Source organism: Balearica regulorum, chromosome 2 (assembly GCF_011004875.1).
Source record: "Balearica regulorum gibbericeps isolate bBalReg1 chromosome 2, bBalReg1.pri, whole genome shotgun sequence".
In the NCBI taxonomy this organism is placed as follows: Eukaryota; Metazoa; Chordata; class Aves; order Gruiformes; family Gruidae; genus Balearica; species Balearica regulorum.
Window position 1 is genome coordinate 30,454,123 of NC_046185.1, and position 12,819 is coordinate 30,466,941.

The following is a 12,819-nucleotide window of genomic DNA, read 5'->3' on the forward strand; positions in this document are numbered from 1 at the left end:
AGACTACTAATAAGGAACTTTCAGCCTTCAACAAGAGCTTATGCTAAAGCAGATGCAACTGCCACATAATGGTGGCCAGATCTCTTGAGTACAGCAGCTTATGCTCCACAAAGTTTTATCAGAAATCATAAAGCAGTAAATTTATTCAGTTTGCCTTGCACCAATTAAAATTACGTGGCTAACCCAATAAATGTAAGGCAGACCAGTGTATCCCACTTCGAATGCATACCTAGGCTATTACATTTTGCACACACAAAATTTAAGATGCAAGTTTGGCACACGTTTGCAAGAATGAGTATCTTTTATTTTAATAAGGTTTCAACCAGAGAAGTCTCTTATGTAGGCTACAGTGGTTTCAATCCCACTATAACTTCATAAACCCTGCTAAAAATTGTTCTGCGGAATGATGAAGAATGGCCATTACCTTGAAGGGACCTTGCAACTTTCTCCTCCCTATCTCCAGAAATTATTGAGAAATGCAAGTGTCACAACATGCAACAAGTTTCATATTTGAATTTCCATATAAACCTGAGCAGTAGCCTTCAGTGGTGATTTCACAGGCTAGAGCCAAGCCTGCAGAATCAGACATGTGGCAAACAAGGCTAGCTCAGAAAGAAATACATAGGAGAAAGCTACAAGGTATTGATAATTTTTCATCTTTATCTGTGTATAGCACTTCCTTATTCTTCTGTAGTTAGTTTTAGCTTGATAATGAATAAAGTATGCTATTCCTTTTTTTTTTTTTTTTTATGATATTGATCTCTCAAATCTCCATTGCATTATACATATTTGCATACTCACATTTACCATAAAATTTTCTGTTGATATCTCTGCCAGCTAAAAAGCGTCAAAGCTGCCACTGGCTTGAACACAATTCATTAATTTCATTGTTCTACTGAACAACTACAAGGAAGTAAATCAGATGCTTTGAGGTAACATAGCAATGCCTGTTAACATGACAATGCTGCAGTTTCTTATGAACAACATGATATAGTGTAATTCAAGAAGACAGAAAACACAAATGATAAAAAACCCAATTACTGGATGATAAAAATATGTAAATACTCTCTTCATACTGACAGTCCATAAACTGCCTTATAGCAAACTGCAAGATGAAGCTTAGGTCTCAGGCATTTGATATATGACAAAGTTTCTTAAATTCTTCTGATCTGAGCCCTGTAATGATCCCCTCAAGGTTGCAGGCTTTATACCTGACAGATCATTGTTTTATAGTTTAATACTTTTTCTTCCAGCAAAGCAGTGCATAAACAAGTGCTTTAGCAATTAAACAAATGTTGCAGGGGCATGTAATGGTACCCATACCTCATTTCTATGAGCTTGGTTATCTATATAATAGAGTTAATTGCTCCCACAGTGAGGGACAGCATGGACTTCTGCCAGCCCTATTTAAAGGAGCCTTCTACTGTGTGTGACCAGCATGAAAACCAAACAAATCTGCTGCGCACTTACTGTTGGAACTGCTCTGTCCCCTAGAAAGGGTGACATAGCAACAGTGGCACATCTGGCCCTTCACAACAGGTGGAGGCAGTAAGGAAGTTTATGAAAGGTAGGCTCCCCTGAGTAAGGTCTATGGGTTTTCTGTGATAAATTCATGGGACTAAGAGTCCTGCAGCAAGAAGCCTTCTTAATTTCATGCATTTTTTCCTTCTTCTGTGAAGCCAGAAACTAGCCACAATCAGGAACAACTCCAAAAGATGGTATACATGGACAAGGGAAGTGCAGTCACTTGCATGACTGGAATCCTGAATAAATCAAAACTCCTTGAGCAAATGATATACTGATTTTAGCAGCTACATTGGCTAGCGAAAAGTGTTGCATGAGCTGGTTCTTACAACAGCAGCAAGGGACTAGACGGTTAGCACAGAGATCCTTCCATTTCTAAGCTGACAAACTGAGTAGAAATTATTTTTAATAATAATCTAAGGAAAATAAAAAGAAGGATCTAATAATCTAAGATAAATTTCAAGCAAAAAAGAAACTGAGAGAGTAACTAGTAAGCGAAGTGTCAAGTACCTCTGTGGTCAACATCTTCAGGCAATGGGAACCTTCTGTAAAGCTATTGTGGGGATTTCAGATTAATTGCATCAGACTGATGGAGAAAATGAGGGGTTTGTTAGTAGTTAAGCAAAGAGGGTAGCTTCCATTACTCGAAAAAGAAACTGGATGAGAATTTTCTACTGTTCCAGTGCAAAAAAATATCATTATTGCTTAAGATATGAAACTCCTGTTAACCATACATTTCAGGAAATTGGGAAAATTAACATTTAAACTCAATTATGGCATATGGGAGTACAAGTTCTTAGATTTAAATGCTTCAGTAACAGAATACAAAGAAGGTTGTAGAAAAAAGAGGAGTGTCTAAAGAAACGAATGAATAGCAATCTTAAACTGCAAGAGTAGAAACCATTACTGAACAGGCAGTTATCAAGGCATCTATCTTTAGCTTAAGCTTATATTAGTTGCTACAGAGCTGGCAATATAAAACATCAGTGATTTCCTGAGTATCAGTAAGAAACAGCAATAGTTTGTGTAATGGCTCCCTCCTCTCCTGCCATACTCTGGGAAATATAACAGAAGCTTACTTAGAAAATACCATACTAGCAGCTCTCAGGCTTTCTTCCCTACTGTACTCCATCATCCATTTGGGGAACAGAAAGAAGAAAGGAGATTTCATTTTGGACAATGATGTCTTCTGGACAACATTAACAGTAGGATTGCAGCCACAGGTGCCCAGCCAAACAGAAACCAGACTGCTGAAAATAAATTGAAAACATACAAATAATAAATACGTACATACATATATGTATGTTTGTATGTGAAAATATACGTGTCTCTCTACATAAATATATCCACAAACATACGTTTCAGAGAGGATGGAAAGGAACAGCATGTAACCTAATTTGGACGTGTAAAAAAATTGAAAGAGAAATAATTGGAGGCTGACATTGTCTGCTCCGAGCTTTCTATTCTGCAGTATGTACGATGAGGATAAGCCTGCTGATTAAAATGGGTTCAGAGTGTGGCCTGAGTGCCTCAGTGCAGGCTGGGGGCCTGCAGTGGTGTGATGCTTACATAAAACAATTCTTTCATTATACCAATCAACTTTTATTACTGAACAAAATCAGTTCAGTTGCAAAAAGCATTTGGTGTGTCAGCAAAATAATTTTCTGTTCAGCCTTTAAGTTTTCCAAAGAAAGGGCAGTCAACTTGTTTCTTGCCAGCAAATCAAAATGAAAAGCCATTACAATTTTGTGGCAGTTTCAAAGGCAACTGCCGTAAAAGATTTTAAGCAAAGTCCCTGAAATCTGTTTTTCTGTAGTTAAAACAGGCTAATGTAATTTGAGAAGTATGAGCTCAGCAAACAGAAGTATTCCCATGGGCTGCAGAACACTGAGCACTCCAGCAAGTCTACCAGCAACTTCTAGATACATAAATGGTTAATTCTAAAGATTATTTTGTGACAGCAAAATGAAAATTTTTGATCATTTTTTTTCCAGTAACAATGGAGCATCATGAATAAAAAGTGAGCCTCTCTTTTTATTGCTAACAGTCTAGAAGTTGTGGGAAGGAAAGGAATAAAGATAGGCTTTGTGAACCTCTTCAATAGTCCATCTTCCACAGACTGGAAAAAGGAACAGCAGTGCATCGCAAACTGCTGTGAAGCAGTCTAGGTAGCGCACATGCTGTATACCAAAATGTAACTCAGCACAGGATTACTCCATAATGTTTACTAAAGTATGGTGCAGAGACGCCCAGGTAGTTAGTGACGATAGGTGAGGGAGAGTCCCTGGAGAGCCATCCGTTTTCGTGCAGCGGTACTTACTCACACCTAGAACAGCACAGCAGCCTTAGGGCCATACTCAACCAAGTTAAAGGACAAGTCCTATCAGTAGAAATTATCAGTAGAACTTGGGCATGGTACTGTGCTGAGGAGAAAACACTCCTTAACCGGGGAGTTCTGTTGGCTGGTGTTGCTTACCCCTGCACCCCAGTGCAGGAAGTTCACCTTCCGACAATATTTCCTATTGCCTTTACTTGAGGTTTCCTCTATCGAACATTAAGTCTCAATGGAAAGCTACTGCAACAGCGCTTAACACAATTCCTCAATACAGAGAACAGAAATTTTCAGGCATGATGACTCCATGTACAACACTGAGACAACGGTCTGTAATGTATCCAGTTTCTACACTTACTTAAAATATGGAAAATTTGAAAGGGATTAACTTGTCATACATAAGGATTTGCTTTTGACCTGACAAAAATTTCCAAGTGACATGAATATGGTACACAGCAGTACACAGAGGAGTGGTACTTGAAACTAGATTATTTTTCTTATGTCTAAGAAACAGCTATGAAAGTCATGAGTAGGAGTTAGACTCCCAGCTGAACACTTGATAAACATTTAATCAATGAAGGTTAAAGGATGTGGAAAACTCTCCATTGCTAGATGTATTGTTTCCTGTAAATTGATCTAGGATACCTTTTAATCACAGCTTACTCAGCTGGATAGAGGGATGACTGAGGAAGTAATTCTGTGAGCTGTTATGTAGGACTGTACCAGAAATACTAATAGTCCCTGTGACATTCAGGTCCATGAATTTCTGGAAAAGATCTTAAAACGTGAGAGGGACACGCGCATTTTTCTTTTCCATAGAGAAAGGTTGTCCTGGCCATGAAATCCACATAGTTTTGCTGCACCAGGAGCAGGGTTTATAATCCTCACAGGGGAGGTAATGCTGGTAAAAAGAATTGAAAGCACTGCATGGGATGAGATATGGCTGAAGAGACAACGCTTAGAAGAATGCAGGCTGACAGAAAGGAGCCAAGAGGAAAAATAGGATTTGATGAGGCTGACGTGGCACAAGGGAAACATAAGCCGCCAGGAAAGCCTTGTGGACCAAATGAAGTTAATGTGACCAAGCTAGTCTAAGTACTCAGCTCTCAGCATGTTGTATGGGGCCCAAAAGCTGAAGTGAAGAGGATGGGGGAATAGGAAAAGCAACCTTTGTATGAGTAGAATACTTTTAGAAGTGAAATCACATGCAGAAAAATAAAAAAAAAAAAAAAAGGAAGGCTGCCTACCATTAAGCAGATTCACATGACCCACAATACAGATGAGCAAATTTCTGTCTCTGGACCACTGTAGTTATTCTCTAAGGCAGTAAAAGATTCAGTATCACTTACGTGTTTCTCCAAAGAGCTACTCAGTGCACAGGCGGGGATTTGAATAATTTACAGTTGAATGTCATTAATCCTACCACTCCAGGACCTTATCAAAGTGCAGATTAATGAGAGGTCATAGAACTTCAGTGTGCTACTGCTAACATAAGCAATCACTCTGCCGCTGAACTATTATACTTCCTTACTGAGCATGAGTACTTTAATGAAAACAACAACTTTAAGTGGCTGTGTAGGAAAAGAAGCTTTTTAGCAGATAGCAGTGACTTAGCTTTTAGTTACAATCATTTAGATTAATTAGATCTGGAACATTTATGTTCCACAGTATGAAAGTTAGCAAGCAGCTTTAAATAAGTACACAAATAGATAATTCTGACAATGCTGTCCTCAATGATCTCCTGCCTTTTCAGGAGTCTCTATTCCACAGGCTAAAGAATTGAAAGTGTAACGTGGGTTGCTCCAAAGTGAGTGGTAACACCTTGAACTGAGCGAGTTCTTCTCCCCCCACCCAAGCTGACTGGCATGGCAGAGCGTTCCTGACACCGCTGCACCAGGGTTGCAGGTTGCACAGGTTTCAGTGCATCTCACAGGAGGAGGTTGGTGCTGACACATCCAGCTGAACTGGGGTTACGGTCAGGGCACGGGGAGTAGCTGGCTGCTTCATAACGCTGACTCCTGCGCTGCATATTAGGAATTGAAGGCATGCAGCCAGTGCACGCAGACTGTGCTGCCCGGCTGGAAAATAAAGTGATTTTAAAGGACTTCATTAATGCTAACAATTCCACCGGTATAACCACTCTAAGTTCAACTGACTGTACAATTGTACTATCCGACTAAAGTCTATATAATATTATGTATAGCAATATGCAATAAACAAAGTGCTCTCTGATGGTTAAAACATTTAGTCAGCCAGTGCAAGAACAGAAACTGAGCTTCAATGAGCTGACATCCTACAGCATGTATAGTTTCTGAACTGACCGTTTGTAAGCGGGGGCTTGCTGCCCAGATTAAAGAAGGTAATCAGCATTTAAAAGAGTTTGCTTCGCTGTGCTGAGCCAATACTGACTACTGGACTGCGGAGCTAAGGTTAAAACAGCCATATGGAAACTGTTACTCTTCCATTTCAGCCTTGTCCAGGAGGTAACACTAGCATGACAGTACGCAGAAGTGGGCAAAAGAGACAAAGCATAGACAGCATCCTCTGGTAGAGCAGCCGAATAACGCTGGCCTGCCTAGGCTGCTATTGGGGAAAGCCAATATTCCTCTTTATGTGGGGAGGATTAATAAAATTAATTTTGCTGAAACTGCATCTCTTCTAGATGATTGAAGCTAAAGCTAATCTCAGTGACATCGCCACAACTTTGAAGCAAAACATTAAGAACTGTATTTGGGGAGGTATATAAAATTCTAAAAAATAATGATGATTAATAACATGATGACAGGGTTAAATAAAAAGGGAAACTTTAAAGCTTGTAAAACCAAAAATGTTCTGTTAACTCAGAAGTGGATTAGAGTGTTCAAAGTGCTTCAGGACTCGACACCATGTAAAGGCTGATTTATACTCCAGGCATCATAATGCCTACCTACTTCAGAATGACAAATAGCACCGCGCCGAGATCTCAATGGCAGCCCCAGAGCACTAACGGCAAATGTCTTCCATCTTAATAGCTGAGCCTCTGCAATTCTCCTCACTTAAAATTCTGAGCGTTTAACACTTCTCGATGCATCTAAATCCAGATACAAAAACCTTCAAATCAAACTATTTACCTCAAGTGAAATCTACCCTGAATAATTCATAAGCAGCAAGGAGGCTGGAAGTGAAGGAGCTGAAGAGTGTTTTAATGAAGTCTAGAGTTTCAAATATAATGGTATAAAAGCTATTATGGATCTTTTCTAACCTTATAAGAAAGAGTATCAGTCTCTGTAACAATGAAAGATCCCAATGAACAGGAAAAGAAACACAGTTCAGGTGTCTTGTTGTCAGTGACTGATGCTGCTAACAGAATTGCACAGATTACTGCAGAGAAAGGGCTGCTATTTGAAGCAATTCCTGACGAAGGATCTGAAGTGTTCAGATTGATTCTTATTCATCCTGCCCCCGTGAAGGAGTATTGATCCTTAAAATAGCTATAATAAGCTGCAATTCAATTAGAATAAAGTATGAAAGTCAAGAAAATGCATTGAACGCAGGGCTGGTGTTATGACGGCACTTACCTAACAAGAATTTTTCAGCTCTTAAGGGCCAGGCAAAAAAAAATAAATCACTTATTATGTATCATAGCTGGTCATTTCACTGTGGGAATGGAGGTTTTTTTATTTTCCTGTTTAAGCAAATCCTGTCTATAAAATAGATACTACTAAAATGCTTGGTTGATTTGCCTGGATATCAGTGACAAGCCAGCACTGTCATCAACTAGCATCTGCTTTCTAAGCCAGCTGCTGACTTATTCTGAATTTAGTTCATTTTAACCACTTATCCACAAAAATGTGAAGAGGAGAGAGAGGTTGTGAATTAAAAATTCAGCAATAGCACTAACTTTCAGAAATGTGGGGAAATTGGTGTCTTAGATCAAAGTTCTGCATTGGTAGTAAACAATTAGTTCATTCCTCTGTGTTACTGATTAACAACATTAGTGCATGGGCAATCTGATAACTTTAATGGGAATAAGTCATTCAAGTTTTGTTGTGTAAGACCACATACTTGAGACAGTTTATGCAGCAATATTTTTTTCTTCCTTTTTTCCCCATTTTACAGAGTGAAAAAACAGCTTTTCTTCATAAATTGGACTGCTAAGTAAAAGTACATTTCTATCTCAATAATAAAAGCATAAATCTTAATTTTTGTAGAGTAGTATACCTGTGATAAAAGTCTCTTAGAAACAGGTATTCTTCTAGAAAACACTAATGAAGGTGTAGATATATAACATTACTTACTACAAAGGCACACTGGAGAAGAATTTTTCAATTTTGAACTACGTACTATTTGCATCTGACTCAACTGTAGCAAAGCAAAGAAGTTAACACTTTTGTATACATTTAGAGTACTAATCTATGAAAGTTGTTCACTGATTAGTGTTGCAATTTGAAGCTGAAGTACATGCAGCAGTTTGCTTTATTCTGGAGAAAGAGGACAGGTTTCTGCATAAGACATCTCAGGCTTGGGACATCTAAACTCAGTTTTCAGAACAAAGATTTTCATAAAGCAAGTCACTTAATTTTTTCAGGTCTTATTTTCCCACTCTTACTTGTCTTTCTCAGAATGCTGAAAGGATAAGGAGTCTTCCTATACGTATGTTAATATTCACTACAGATACATTTAAGAAAAATTCACATAGTGTCCTTTGTAAATAATGCTGTTCGGAAACGAGGATTTTAAACACAAAAAGACTATGAAATTGTTCAGTACCAGATACAAATAACAATCATATGCCAAAACATTCCTTTCTAGCATTAAGGAGGTATTTTGTAATATATCTTATTAGAGATATCTATGGATTAACATATTTATTTGAAGTGAATTTTAGGAACTTTTACCCCCCACTTTTGAGACATTTGGGTAGAATTAACATTACATACACAAAATTGAAATATGTCTCTGCTCCCTCTGCTGAGATGGTAGAAGTTAGCTGTCAGTGCTGGCCAAAGCCGGAGTGGAGTACTCTTTCTCTGGGACTCCAAAGGAGGAAAGGTAGGAAAGGCATCTGCTGAGCTTCACGGGAATACACAAGGCACAGCATGGAAGGATAACACTAGTTTTATGCCAGTTCACTGGCACAGACTGCTTTAATGGCTAGAAAAATCAAGAAAGCATACAAAAATTCCATTCCAGATTCAATAAGGCAAAGCAAACATCAACACCTGAAAGGATTAGAATACCAAATTAAATTACCTTAGAAACAAAGACCACTATCAAGCGGATAACAGTGTAATCCATTTATGAGAGTGCTTCAACACAAAACACTTTCCCCTTCTGAAACACTCTCCTTCTCCCCCCCAACACTTCACATGAATGACTCATGTGCCGTAAAACCCTTCAGGGCAGAAATCTTCTATCCATACATATAGGTGAGTAATTCAAAACAGGAGATGTTAATTTATTTGCTCTGATTTCCTGCAAAGCTATGAGTATTTAAAAAAGAGCAAATTCTGAACTGCCACTCTCTTGATCTCAGGGCTGCCATAGTGAAACAAATTTCAGCAGTGACAATGATATTCTACCTCTGCATTCAAGTTTAATAATGATTTTACTAAACTTTATTTCTAGGCTTTCTAAAAATAATTTGATCTTATACTGATCCACAGTAAAACACACCACTTAAATATCACAGTCACTGAGTATTTCATGGTTTAGAAGATTTAAAACCATATATATATAAAAATGTCTTGTCTCATCAACTGTAGTTTCAGAAGATCCATAACAACTATTTTTCCAATCATATGTACTGGAAAACCTATGATTCACTGGGAGACCACTGATTTTGAGATGCATTAAAGTGAACTGGTAATTCTTCTAATGTACATTTTAACTTCTTAGATTTTATTATTCACTAAGGACTCAAATAAATTATGTATGAGTCATGCAATAAATCATAAATTCAGTATCACTGAAAATTTAAGCGTACAGATGTTGCCAATTCTATCCATTTCAGGGTGATCTGCCTTGTTAATGCATTCTCTCTGTTCGTCTCTATGGATGATGTATGGGGTTGGTAAATTGAAAACTTACGATATAATAAATTGTGAAATAGAAAACCTTTATAATCATGGAAATAGTGCTTTCTGAAGATACATTTTGTCTATGAACTTCGCTAATGCTCTTGTGTTTACCTAATACGTGTTTTCTATAACAACTCTATAGCTAATTTGAGTAAGGAAAAATTAGATCATTGCTATTTTATGCGTTATTTGATATTACTGAAAACTAGAATCTAATCTCTCAAGCATTAGAAGAATGAAGAGCCCAAGTATTTGTAAAGTCTGGGATGTCATTGATCCTGCTGCTTAGTTATATTTTGGACCAGAACACCAACATGGAGAGTAAAGCTGTCTATGCATGCCAAACAGCTTCTAGAGCAGGCTTTCTGTTTTCAAACACAGTAAATTTGCAACCACACCTTATCAGATAAGGCCATCCATGTAGTAAGAATTTTATAATGCTAGCCAGATTTTTTTTGCCTAGTAAATATCAGCATTAATTAAAACCTAATCTGTGATATTTCATTGGGAAGAGGGAAAATTTTCATGGCTATCATATCCCATCAGTTTTCCTAGCCTCAGAATTATTGTAAAGTTTTTTTTGAAAGTAGCTGTCCTCAGACTGGTGGCCTAAATATATTGCAGACCTTACTATGCCTCCAGCAAGAACACTGGCAAGTTATGAGGACAGCACACTCCCCACTTTCTGCGATGCCCTTCAGTATATTTATAAGGAAGCTGAGAGACAATAAGTGACAAGCCATTGTTTGCAGTCAGATCTTATCTGCTTTTCTGTAGAGGAAAGCTGGGGATGCAAATAACATTTGCAGTGGAAGGTTTCGTTTTTAGGAGAAGGATCATGAGAAAACAGTTGGTGAAAGATATAAACCCAACGTTAGACGACAGGGAAGTCAGCCAATGGCTATCAATAAATTGGGGATTTGGGCTATTTGCAGTGTGGAATGGGAAATAACTGAATACTTGTTCACTTTAGCACAGAGACTGATTGATATGGACACTGCAGTTAAAAGGCGTTCTTCTTAGGACCAAAATCTCAGCTACTTTTTGTTTTACCAGTGCTGCAGCCATGAATTTTGTGTTCTTTAAGGCTGATCCCGTACTCCTAAAAGGGCACGGCTCGAGCTCTGGAGACTTATTTTAAAAGAGAGTAAGAAACTTGTCAAACAAGGCACGTTAATGTACTGCTTGGAGTTCCAAAGATGAAAATGTCAAACAATTTGGTTCACTGGCTTCTTTTTCTTCAATACAGACTAAAGAGATGGAAACCTTTACCAGTAGGATACTTCCCATCAACTTCAATAGTATCAGAATTTTATCCAATATTTCTTCATATATGGAGAGATGCACAGCACTGAAACATGCATCACATCTGGTGTAGCAGGAAAAATTGCATGCAAAAATTCTTTTAAAATCCCTAGGGGATTCCTAAGAAGCTATTCCTTCAACTGGAAAACTCAGTAGCTGTAGTAGATCCTTGATTTAATGTGTGAAGTATGGATCTATGTGAATTTCTCTGTCATATAACTTAAAAAACCTCTGTACCCCTTTGTGCCTGCCAGGTCTTACAAACTGAAATCCAGCGACAAAGTCTGTTGATTACAAAGTTCTCTATTATGCCCATTCTATGTGCTTACATTGATTTTTGCATGCTGAGATAAGCAGAAAGTATATATAACTTTTAGGTCCTCTAAACTTCAGCTGCAACAGCTTTCCCAAAGTCATGGCACTATTCACTGAAAGTACTGTTGTATTTTTTAAAAGCCAGGCATTTACAGATAATATGGAAACTTTTACAATCATGTTTTTTAAACGATATTAATAGCAGCTTCCAAGAAACGGTTTAGTTCCAGACAGCAATTAGTCATTTTATCCCTAAACTACCCAAAATTAAGGAGGTTATGGCTCAGTTGCATCCTTAGTTACTCTAGTTCCTGGCCAATTCCTTAAACCACTGATTCTCATCTATTCTAAGTTCTGCCTTCTACCTTCTGCCTATCCATGAGTCAACTGCTGCAGGAACGACAAGTATTAAAATACATACATATATATGTGCATACACACATATATATTTATATACACATACACACGTATGTGTATCTTTCAATTCCAGGCTGCTGCCAGAACACTTTCTTCCTAACACAGATTTGCCCAAGCAAAGCTTTCCACCTTCCGGCTGGGAATATGAGAATGAAGGCAGTCACAGGATAAAGTGCAGGGGAGATAGACTAGCATGAAGAACTCTGCAGTGTAGTGAGAGATATCACAGCAAGAAAGGCTAAAAGCATGAGAATAAAACCCTCTCCAGCACATATGGGTTGCTACCCGAAGCACAAAACGATAAGCTACACATGCTTTCCCACAATTCCTTATTGCATGAACCATAGGGTATATTGGTATCCAAGCCAAAGAATGCTGACCTCACTCCTTTTTGATCATATAGCTCCAAGTTGCTTCTCAACCATCTTATTCAAGTTGAACATTAAAAAAAAAAAAAAAAAAAAAATAATAATTGTGCACGGCATCATCCTAGAGCAAAGCCAAAAAAAAAATATTTTCTTGACATGAATTCTTCAAACTAGTGGCATCCCACTGGAGTTACTTTAATAGTTATATTCCATGAAAACCTTCTCCTTCTTTAAAGAACTAGAGACTTCAGTAAGTGAAGATAATTATAATATCATATGTTTCTCTGGAGGGTTTTTTTTTCTTTATTTTCTCCCATTAAAGTCATTATTATTACCAGAGTAGACCAACATTGTGTGCTGGACAATATAAGATAGGTTTAAATACAAGAAGGTATATACCAGCTGATAAGCAAAAATGGATATTTACAAGTAAGTAAAGATTATTTATGCTGTTTGCACAGTACTAGCATTATTTTTGACATGAACCACCTAACTAGAT

The 12,819-nt window shown here is 37.7% G+C and overlaps 2 protein-coding genes across 10 annotated transcripts in view; one reads left to right on the forward strand and one right to left on the reverse strand.

Annotated features, from left to right (window-relative positions):
- Nucleotides 1-7,135, forward strand: part of RBIS (ribosomal biogenesis factor) — a 424,391-nt gene extending 417,256 nt beyond the window's left edge. The window contains exon 4 of the mRNA XM_075743815.1: nucleotides 7,125-7,135. The gene's annotated coding sequence lies outside the window, so the exon portion shown is untranslated. The remainder of the gene's footprint in view (nucleotides 1-7,124) is intronic.
- The window catches only part of RALYL (RALY RNA binding protein like), a 404,493-nt gene that overhangs the window by 279,985 nt on the left and 111,689 nt on the right, over nucleotides 1-12,819 (reverse strand). The gene's annotated exons all lie outside the window — the stretch shown is intronic.